Source organism: Amblyomma mixtum, chromosome 2 (assembly GCF_055824585.1).
Source record: "Amblyomma mixtum isolate Tamu chromosome 2, ASM5582458v1, whole genome shotgun sequence".
Lineage (NCBI taxonomy): Eukaryota > Metazoa > Arthropoda > Arachnida > Ixodida > Ixodidae > Amblyomma > Amblyomma mixtum.
In genome coordinates, this window is record NC_143013.1 from 164,432,169 (window position 1) to 164,440,902 (window position 8,734).

Below are 8,734 nucleotides of genomic sequence, written 5' to 3' on the forward strand. Positions count from 1 at the left end.
AGACACAAGGGCAGAGAGACGCATGCAAAAATAATAAGCTACCAGCACATTGCAACGACCAAAGGTTGTCGCCCCGCACGCGGGCGGCTTGACCTTGGGGCACTACTGGGAACGCAGACGTTCTTTCAGTCAGCGGAGAAAAGGAAAAGAGGGGAAGCGCGGGGTCCGGCGGAACGAAAGAAAGGCACGAAGCATGGAGGAAGGAAAACCTCCTCTGTAATTGCGAAGCAAGCTTTGGAAGAGATGGCTGGCGAGGGGTTGTAGTTTCTCGTGGTTTCTCCCTTCTCTCTCTTCAGGTCACGTGCCTGTCTATTTGGATTGGCCGCTCGCGTAGAGTCGAAGACGAAGCCGCTGTTTACCGCGCCTGGGTGCCGTCGTGCAAGTCGCGACGCGCATTCCTCTTTTCATCTTGTAGTACGGGCCTGTGTGCGTTTAGGTTCTGTTCAGCGATTACTTCATCGTGCAAGCTTCATCGATGTGTGACGCTGCAGTGGGCGACATCTTCGCAAAAGAGTCAACGTCTGAAAGAAACAGCGCACGCCAGATCGTCGCGGCGCCCTCATCGTACGGATTCTTTGCGCCCAATTTCAACCGTACAAGTAAGTGACATTTTCGTTTGGTCATACGGGTTGTTTCCTGCCATCAAGTTATGGTGTGTTCAGTACAGATTTTTTATCATGGATTGTGTGCGCGAGCCGCTGCTTGTTGCTATTTTCTTGTTTTGAGCCGGTCGCGTGCGGCCGGAGGGAGCCTATCGTGTACAACACACGATCGCAGCGGCGCAATCTGCCGGCGTCTTTCTCATGCTTTCTTTCGCTGCAGGCCCTGATCCTTCGTCTGCCGTGCGAAAGAACATTGCCGGTCGTCTCTTCAACGCCAAGTATTTGTCCCTGCTCACGACCATTCAGTAAGGTAAGTCCAAGCCGCAGTCTCCGTTCAGAAAGGGGCGAGTAAATTAGTGTGCGCGCTTCTGTGGCACGTACTGCGCGCAGTGCTCACATCTACTGCAGCACTGTATATGTGATTCTTATTGGACCATAATCCCTTTATAATTTTAGCGCTGCAAGGCAACTCCTTCTGCCAGGCCGCTTTTTTTTTTTTTGCGAATGGACGGCGTCAATTTTTTTTTCTTTATCACGGAGTAGCAAGCAAACGATAAAACAGTAAACGTGAAATTTATTTATGCATAGGCACGAAATTAGCAGCTCATTTGTGCTCTGCGCTTCCTGGCATGCGGCCGTTTTCGCTTACACCTTGCAATATTTTTGCTAACCCAGAATGTGACTTATCATGCCAGCAGTTTTACTGCATTCGAATGGCAAGATGCGCTTGCTAATGGTGTTAAGTTGATATGTAACTGGCTCTTCACTCAGGCTGAGAACTAATAGAGAAAAGTGAAGTTGTTTAGTTCTTTTTACTAGTGAAAAGGTCGGGGCTAGTTGGTGGCCAAACATTAGCTCACAAAAGCGTACAGTCTATGTCACCTCTTTTTGTGCTCTTGTATTCTCTTGTGAAAGAGGGAGACTTTAGGTTTGATGTCGCTCTAAGAGGTTGAATAGAAGAATACGCTAGTATCTAAGCTTTTCTGTTTAGAACAATAAGGATTTTGGTTGCACTGCTGTAATCTGTCAACGAAAAAAAAATTCTGTAATGAATACTGTCAATCTCGTAAGCAGTAGCAGTATAGTTCTTTCTTTTTGCTGCAGTGGCTGTTAGAAAATATGTTAATTATGTTAGGCACTTAGTGGCAATTCACTGGTAATAGGCCATTGTGCTGTGGAAGTTTGTGTAGGCTTACTGTGCCAGTGCATTGCGTCAATTATGCCTCCTATAAATATGTGGCAAGTGCTGTAATGGATAAAATTTGGAATAAAAAGTTGTTTGTTATTTTCAAAATATTCCTGTAGTTTTTTGAGCATGTGTGCTGCCATTACGTGGTTTAATGAACATATAAGTTATCACTAACCATTACACTAATGCTATAAATGACGCCTCTATTGCAGTGCACCTGGGAGAAGGAGGGATGCAAAGGTGCACAACCATTGTCACTCCTAGCACCGAAGTTCAGCCTGGATTCTTCAAAACCGTACAAGTGGCCGGGACTAGATGTGTGTGGTATGTATGTTTTTATGTAATTGGGACATTGTTGCAAGTTCATCATCACTTGATGTCCATCCGTGAACATAGTATGCTATGTTGCACAGCTGCAGCCATTCTATTACAGAGATTTTAGAGCTTTTCAATGTTTTCGAGGACTTAGTTCTGAAAGAATTTCTGAATAATGGTTTGATTAATTGTGACCACTTTTTATGGCATGAAGTATAAATGCAGTTTTTTTTCTGCAAAAGTAGGCTAGACTTCAGCAAAGATTTCATATTGAATTAGTTTGAGAGGCGCTGCCTACAATCCATGTTGCTGACGTCAGAAAAAAATGACACAATTATGGTAATGCTTGGCAGGGTGGCATGCTACCAAGCTAATATGACTAGCACCGTTTATGCATGTGAAGCTTAATGTGATATGCAGCTACGTGAGGCTGTTAATCTTCTTTTTTTGAGTAGGAAGGTGCTGTTCACTGATGTGAATAATTTCCAACAACTCACATGAATCCATATTAGTTTTATTTCACATCGGAGTGAACTTAAAATTTAATTAAGCTCACGTTCCCTGCATGTGACAGCAGATATGGAAGGCAACTGTTTTAATAGCCATTCTTGAATGCTGTCAGTCAGTGTTTACAATTTCATTATGCTAAGCATCTGAAAAGATGTGTAAAGGTAACATTCTATTGTGCCAGCAAAATGTAATTCATGAGAATTACTGCTGCATATGCTGCAAGCATTGGATGAAGCAGCACTGTCTAAATAAAAAGACGAGATTTGTAATTTCCTCAAGCAAAAATAGTGCTTTAGAAGGAGACTGTTCTATGCTGCTTGTGTAGTTAATGTAGTCTGTCAGTGAAGGCCAGTCCATAACCAAAGCTTTTTGCACAGGCATAATGTAGAGGTGTAGTATGAAACAGGCTATGAACGTGAATAAAAAGTATCTGTATTATAATGTGGTCCAAATAATTTTTTGGGTATGACGTTACCTCATGCATGGAGACAATTCTTTAGATGTGTAAGTTGCCCTTGCTATTATTTCACATTTAGCCGAAAGCTTTTCTTTGTTTTCCAGGAGTGGTACACTAAGATTTATAGTGCATAGCCTTTGTGCATAGGCCTTTCACCAGGTATTTAAACTGTATCGAAAGGCTGTGACAATGGAATGCACCCAAAAATGCCATCACAGGGACAAGCTTCCTGCTGTTTGCTAATTGGAAATGAATTCACAGGTAATATATGCAGGGAAAATTACAGTTGGAAGTATCACTCATTGATGCTCAGATAATCACCTACACTTCCCTTTTAGGAAGAAAATTCACTGTATGGGCAACAAAACATATAATGGCATCAGAGACCAGAGACATATTGTTAGCAAGGGCTGCATGAAACCTTAACCACTCTAGATACGGAGAAATAAAAACACGAGAATGGAGGGAAGGGTTTGTTAAACGCCATTTCATTTTAGTATCACCTTTTAGTAGCTTCCATTTCATGCGCATGTTTTTCTGTTTCTCGATATGACCCTCTTCTTAGTCTGGCATCCAGGATGCCTACAGCCTGACCGTGCAGCTGGGCACAATAGTCTGGATTTTTCCTGAGAAGCCAGTGTGCTTGTGATAATGTCAGCATATGTGAGTGATTAAGTAGCTGCCATTTAGGACATGTTTTGTTTTTCCTGCATATCTTTTCTGATTTTGGTTCTCAATAATAAACAGAAGCCTGCACTTGTGGCATTGTTTTCATGCATTTCTATTTATCCCTGCCTTTTGTGTGGTTTACACTTTTAGACCTGAATTAACTAAGCCCATGGTCACGTCGTCTGAGCTTTGTGGTTGAAAAATTCATTATACGTTTTCTTCTCTGTGCAGGTCAAATAAATACATGGTACATACTGCCTCCACCTGTATGAAGAAGACTGCCAGGGTCATTGCTGTAATATGGTGTAGCATGTGGCAAAATAAATATGACGGTATGTTTCTTTCTCCCATTCGTTTATGAATTCTTTGTGTACATTCTGCAGTAGTACCTGCACCTGAACACACAATGACACAGACCATCTCACATGAAAGATTCGTCGCAACATTTTGACACTGCCTGCACTTCCAGAAAGACTCGGGCTTCTACCATATGGGTCAACTTTAGTTCTGCATTCAGTGGGCAGGTTTACGCTACAGAAGGGTAATAATGCTCTCGTGTGGACAGTATAAATACACCACCGAGTAGTGCATAGATACCCCTTGCAGTAGGGCATTACTTTGTACCACTAGAAGGGTAACTTTATCCATCATGTAAGGGTATATGCTTGCACCACAGGGGTGCAAACTTTGCTCTGTTTATGACGGTATAAGTTTAGTCTTTGACAAAGTAACTTTGCACTGCTATACGTAGCATAAATTTACCTGCTAAAGGTGCAAACTTGCACCTTGCATGCTAGGATATGTTTATGCTTTCCTCAGGCTAACATTTACCCCTTTTAGAAAGGCGTAATGTTATACCTAACTGGTTTAAAGTTACTCTTCTTATGTCAGTGCAAGTTTAGGCTATTAGAGCGTAACATTACTCTATGTGCGAGAGCATAAATACTTAGTCTCCAAGAAACAGCGTAACCTTACCCCCAAAAAGGTGTCAGCTCAGCGACAAGTGTTTTACCCCCCAAAAAGACTAAGATCACACCTTTTTTTCTTAGAGTGTACGATACAAAAGTTACCATATTGCGCAAGCTCTGTGCGCAGTTTCGCCGCAAACGAGCGAGCGGTTGTGGCGGGAAAATTTTTGAAAGTCTTCACGATAAAAACGCACAATACGGTATATTGATAATAAGCGATTTAAAACCACTGGATCAGCCCATGTTCAGAAAAGGAAGCGAGCAGCGATGCTATCATGGATTTTGAGAAAGGTATTCATTTCTATTAATTTATTTTAACACATATATACATGACTGGAGCCCTTGGGCAAAAAGCTGCTCGGGGCAGCTTCTCCGGATCTCCATCGGGCTCAATAAATGGGAATGGCGAGTTCAGATGGAGGGAGCCCGGCTTCAGTTTGGAGTGCACTTTCAAGGAATAGCTACCATTCATATCATATGTGTCATCACAAGAAGGAAAGGCCAAATGACTTTCAGAAAGGGCTCGATTTTCGCAACTGGTGCCCATTTCAATGCCAAGAATACTCCGAATTGCTCTGAGGGGTGCTTTGGACTGATGGCGCCCAATTTTTCACGGATTCGAAGGTGAATTCACATAAAGCTTGATATTGGGGTGACCAGAACCCTCAGTAGCTACTTGGGCATAATCACCAGGTAAGATGGTCAGGAAATGTTTTGTGTGCATTTATAACTGCCGTATGCTTAGTCCTTACTTAATTAACCGAAACGTTACCGGAAAGAACACAGACTGCGTGCTAAAGGGCGTCGTTTCTTAGTTTGCTTCAGAGCTCCCACTGAATATGGTGACAAAGAAAGGATTCCAGCATGACGGAGAGCCACCGCATTTTTCTTCAATGGCTTGACAGTTCATGGACAAATTATTTCCCAACCAACTGAGTGAAACCGCAGCCTGGACTGCTGGGTAAGCCGAATTATACCCTTGAAAGTCTTCCTCTGGGAATATATGGAAAAATGAGGTTTTCAAAACGAAACCAGGCAGGCTCCGAAAACCGGACCGTCTATGAATATGACTTTAAAAAATTCGCAGACAGAAGCTTTTGTCTGCTATGAACGGCTTGAAAAACCGCCTCTTACTTTGCATCGTGTGTGTTCCCACCCCAAATGCTATTCCTTCCATCGAATAGAGCCCTATTGGGTTGCGACCATCTGAAACATTGAAATAGGTAAATTTTGTTTGTTCTTGTTTGTTCTACGACTAGGAACTGTTAGACACCTGTGGTCAAAATTTCTGAATAACCGGGTACCACTTCCTACAACAAATCAGACGGGCCGTCTTCAGCACGCGGCTACAAGATTGAGGCATCTGGTAGCAAGCAACGTCGCGCGACTTTGCCAAAATGTTTCATCCGTGGAGTGATTCTCGTTAATCTTAGCAGTTAAATTAACACTATCTAAATTAAATAATACATCAAAATTGCACAAGGCATGTGAATGAACCAGCACTGGTAATCAGAAATGTGCACGCCGTCAGAGAATCAGAGCTTTATTTTTTTAACGAATCTAGCGTTATGCGAAAGAAAAGAAAGCCTGCTTGTGTAGATAACTGCACAGGGACAGCGCCAGGTAAGTGCACATCAGGATTCCCATTGTTGATCGCCATGCAGTTGGCCATGACAAGTCGTCTATTTGCGCCGAGCGCAGAGACAAAAAATAGCTCCAAGTGCAGTTTCAGCTCAGCGTCGAGGCTTGCTAGCCGGGCAAAATAGCACCTCAATTTCGATTTGGCTGCTCCGTCGCATCACCATCTCTTTCGGCTCAGCCTCGGTCCTCACGGACCACAGCATCTTCGTCGCCAGTGCAGGGGGATTCAGTGGGACGCATTTCGCGCTACGTTAGCAAGGGATGCGCAAGACCCTGTCCGCAACTCTCTACTCGACACCATCCCAATTTGGCCAGCGGCGGTCGACACAACCACTTTATGATCAGTGATCGACGAATTCGTCCAGTACCTGATTTTCGGCTCCTAGGTTTGGCCACAGCGCCGCGATGCGCATGCCAGCCGACACCTGAAATACATGGAGGCTCAGCGTCGCTGTCGCCGCGTGACAGCTGCAGCCAGACGTCACGAACGCCGCTTCTCGCGACAATTCTGGTTGGCATGGTGCTCTTCGGTGTGTCCGACCTCTGGTAGAGCCTCCATTTGGAGAACTTTGCGAACAATGGAACAATTATCAGTGCACGCTCCCTTGACCCAGCTTCTAGCGTGCGCCTCACATCGGGAAAAGTCCCCGCTGTATTTCCTTTTGACATGGCGCAGGTATTATTAGCCAGCTATGATACGCAACCACCTGTGGTCTCCGCTCCATTCATGTTTCCACCAAATGCAGGAGAACTTCGGTATGGTCAAGTCCATTCCGGGATGCAATCTCGTTCAGTTTGGCTGAATTTCCTTTCACAAAGTTGTGAAAATTAATTGTGAATGCCATGTCGGTATTCAAATCTAGAGATAAAAAATAATTCCTAAGCATAGATCGATCACAGTAATTTGTACTTCATACACTTGTCTTGAATACATTATTCCCAAGAACATCCTTTAGAGCATGAGTTTAACAGTTTTCTCCCGCAATGTCAGCACTGCTTACGGACTGTTTTTTTCTGCCTTCAGAAAATTCATTGAAGTTATGCATGGCTTTGTTTTCGCACTCAATGAACAAACGTGGGCAAATAGACCCGTTTAACTTACATTACACGCGAGCATTTCACCTGATTTCTCATAACAAGATTGAGTGTAAACCTCGTAGAGCATTTACTGGATACCAACAATGCCTTAAGATAAGTGTAGCTCAAAATCAAGAGGACGGACAAAAGGGGAGAGAACACACATCCCCAACACTGGCGCTGAGAGAGAGAGAGAGAGACTATGTAATGAAGTACAGAAAATTTAGCCGGCGTTTAAAATCGCTGGCATGCTATTCTGCGTAGGGAGGGGAATTTAGGAGATAAAGACAGAAGGAGAGCAGTGTGGAAGAGGTACAAAAAAAACAAAGATAAAATGCGGCCATGAAATGGGTACTAACGATGCAACGGCGAATATTGATGTAACCGATGGAATGATGGAGTGCTTAGTGCGACGAATGGGCTGATGAAGTTCGCTGAATGAAGAATGCATGAAGGTAACGTGCAAGTGAATTTAAAGCTTATCGAGATGTCCAATGTCTTCTAAATATGTAAATTGAAAGTTCATTGCAAGTCCCTGTTGCCTAAGGCAGGCTAAGAGACCTAAAACTTTGCACATTGTTAGGGGCACTGAGCAGAGCTTCTGCATGCAGTGTTCATAGTACGCACGCTCGTTAGCATAAGCAGGGCACTCAAGCAGGATATGTTCCACAGTCTCTATCCAGGCAAAATTACCACAATGCGGACTGTTCATTTGTCCGAAACGATATCCGCATGCATTTGTATATGCAGCATTCAGACGAAGTCGGTGATGAAGTGTTTCCAGATGTCGAGGAATTCTGGGTGAGAGTCTTGACCTAAGACGTGGGTCGATTAAGGAAAGAAATTGGTACTGATGTGTCGGCAACTCCAAAGCCGATACGTTTCTTCGGAAGCAAAAACTTTTAGGCATTTTGGACGCATCAGATTTCGTGAAAAATGTTAGAATGTATCTGCGATGTTGATGGTCCTTACGTGCCGCTTCATCTGCTTTTTCATTAGCCAGAATCCCATAGTGAGCAGGTACTCACTGAAATGTTATGCAGTGGCCTGCGGCACTAGCTAAACAATGTAAATACCTGATGTCCAGGGAAACTGGCTGTTGGCTCGTTTTCTTCAGCAGGTTGGCCAGGATCTGCAGAGATGCCTTTGAATCGGTGAAGATAACCCATTGGCCGGCGGTTCGGCGCAGGATGTAAGGAACAGCTTCTTTAATGCCGTGAAGCTCAGCTGTCGTAGAGAATACTCTCCGCAGCAGCCTTTAAGAAAGGGCATGGCCTGTTGAGGGCACATATAGGCCACAAGAAGA

The 8,734-nt window shown here is 43.8% G+C and overlaps 1 long non-coding RNA gene across 2 annotated transcripts; it reads left to right on the forward strand.

Moving 5' to 3' along the window:
- Positions 1-273: 273 nt before the first annotated feature.
- On the forward strand, positions 274-4,382 carry LOC149361464 (uncharacterized). 2 transcript variants are annotated; one of them, XR_016288961.1, is made up of 4 exons: positions 274-599; positions 823-912; positions 2,004-2,115; positions 3,974-4,382. It is a non-coding gene; the product is annotated as an uncharacterized LOC149361464 (long non-coding RNA). The 2 variants fall into 2 exon arrangements; XR_016288960.1 differs by lacking the exon at positions 3,974-4,382 and having other exon boundaries at positions 2,004-2,520.
- The last annotated feature ends 4,352 nt before the right edge of the window (positions 4,383-8,734 follow it).